This window comes from Chinchilla lanigera, unplaced genomic scaffold (assembly GCF_000276665.1).
Source record: "Chinchilla lanigera isolate Chin_1 unplaced genomic scaffold, ChiLan1.0 scaffold00107, whole genome shotgun sequence".
Classification (NCBI taxonomy): domain Eukaryota; kingdom Metazoa; phylum Chordata; class Mammalia; order Rodentia; family Chinchillidae; genus Chinchilla; species Chinchilla lanigera.
This window is the reverse complement of record NW_004955508.1, coordinates 3,719,110-3,721,799: the sequence shown is the minus strand read 5'-3', so window position 1 is coordinate 3,721,799 and position 2,690 is coordinate 3,719,110.

Sequence of the window (2,690 nt, the reverse complement as noted above, 5' to 3'; positions counted from 1 at the left end):
ATTACAAGCGTGCATCACACGCCCGGCTTAGTTTTTTATCTTTCAATACGATGTGGAATTTGTAATTTTTCAATGATGAAGAAAACATAAATTTAAAAATCCAAGTAAGAGCTGAACCACTACCATTTTTGCTTTCCCTCTGCAGCTACCTGACCACTGTAAGCTATCATGAAAGTCAAACCTCCATACCAGACCTACTTTACACTTATCAATTATTTCTTATGCCTTCATCAGTGATATAAATTTAAATATGAGGTAAATAATAAAGCACAAGTTCTTGATAGCCCATTCACCAAACTACTTATTACAGTCAAACTAGGAATTTAAAGGCTAAAACATAAATACATTTTGAAGATGTAACTATTTTAATCAAGCTTGATCTAATAGATCTTATAGGTCTGAAACATCTCGTAAAGCACAAATTTATGAAATTTGTCCACAAATCTGTTCATACCAAAACAGCTGCAACAAGTTTCATTTTGGTTTTTTTTTTCTTTTTTTTTTTTTTGGTATTGGGAATCGAACTCAGGACCTTGCACTTGCCAGGCAGGGGCTTGTGCCACTGAGCTATATCCCCAGCCCTGCAACAAATTTCAAAGAGAACACATACAGGTTATACGGTCTCTGGCCACAATGCAATTAAATAAGAAATCAAGATTTTTTAAAAAATAAACCATTAAAAATCGTATCTAGAAAACTGTAATATTTGTAGTCTAGCTGAGCTAGTATATTAGTGTTCTATCTTTTTATTCTTTAGGCCACCAATTTAAAAGCTTTTTTAAAAAGTGGGAACTCAAAGAAAGATGAAAAGCACAGATTAATGAAGTAGAAAAAAATCAGTAAATTAATAAGCTGACTTTAAATGTCCTATTTAAACCAGGCATCTAATAAGGCAGCAGTACAGTATAATAGAAAGAGTGTGGCCTGATTCAATCTCAGCTCTGACTTATTCGCTGTGTGATCCTAATAAGTAACTTAACCTCTTGGAGCTTTAGTGTCGCCATTTGAGAGCTCATTTGGAGACTGTAGAAGGGGAGCACAGCCACCTGTACAGCCCTGGCTGAGGAACCAGTCCTCCTCTGCCGAGGTGGTCATCCTCTTCCACTGAGCATGCGGCTTCAGGAGGGAGGGAGCGGTGAGGGAGGAAGGGGACTCCCGCCTAGCTAGCCAGACCAGCCGGATCAGTGAGGTGACAGATGTCGCAGCCAGACTGCCCTCACATCCTGGCGTCTTCATTTGAAAGGCAGGAATTATGCATGTTTCACAGTTACTTAAGGAATAATTTAAACATCGTTTGTCAGAACTGAAAACAATCAGATCTACAATCAATGTGTCCTCTAGTTTATATATATATAAATCCTCTGAACACTTCTAACCACAAAAATGTTCAACTTTTAAAATTTGGGGCTGTGAGCCAGGCATGGTGGCACGTATCTATAATCCCAGCACTCTGCAAGGCTAAGACAGGAGGACCACAAGTTCAAGCCCAGACTGTGCAACTTAGTGAAACCCTCTCTCAAAATAAAAAATAAAGAAGGCCACGGGTGCAGCTCAATGTAACAGTCTTGCGTTGAATCCCAGATACCACCAAAAAGAAAGAAAAGGAAGAAAAAGCTGTAGATATAGGGGAGGGGCAGAACAGTTAGGACACTGGGTTCAATCCCCAGTACTGGGGGAAAAAATTAAGACCTACTGAAATACAGTTACAACAACAACAAAAAAATGAAGTATCTTTTAACCTAATTATGGTTTGTACATGTTAAATTTTAGAAAACATCTTCACATATATAGCTAAGGCAGATACTACTAGTCCCTATCCATTGTCATTTTCTTCTCCCTTAAAAAGTTAAACACAACACTATGTCCAAATAAAAATACTACATTCTCACTGGCATGGCGGCACACACCTGTGATCCCAGCATTCTGGAAGGCTGAGGCAGGAGGATCATAAATTCAAGCCCAGGCTTGGTAACTTAGTAACTTACCAATACCCTGTCTCCAGGGTACTGAACTTCGCTCTGTCAAGCTCGTTAGTGTGGTTAAGTAGTATTTACATGGTAGCGTCTTACTTACCGTCCTGTGCTGAAAGTTATTCTGTTAATTTCTTTTTAGCTGCACAAATATCACAGTGCCACTCAATAGCAAACCCTTTAGGAAATATAATACTGTATACTGAATACAGAAATGAATCAGATACACCAAGAGACAACCGGCTCTGGCCATTCACATCATGATTTGGGCATAAAGAAATAGAACGGAGGAAAAGGACACCTACTAACCCACTCTAACAGTATCTGCTTATATTTTATTGGCCAAAATTACATCATATGTTATATGGTCGGCCTATCTGGGAGAAGGTTGAGACTGTAGTAGTTTTTATTTTTGTTTTTGTTTGTGTACTGAGGATTAAACCCAGGGCCTTTGTATTAAACTGCACCCCCACCCCCAAAAAACTTCGTATGTAATCCGCACCCTATACATACTCCAAAAAGTTTAACTATATTTTTAATTAAGTTCAATATACATTACAAAAAGACACAGGACTGTGACAGAAACCGTCTTCATTCAATTTCGTTTTTTTTTTTTTTTTTTTTTTTTTTTGGTTTTTCTCCAGTACCAGGAACTGAACTCACGACCTTGCGCTTGCCAGGCAGACGCTTTGCCGCTGAGCTAAATCCCCAGCCCCTTCA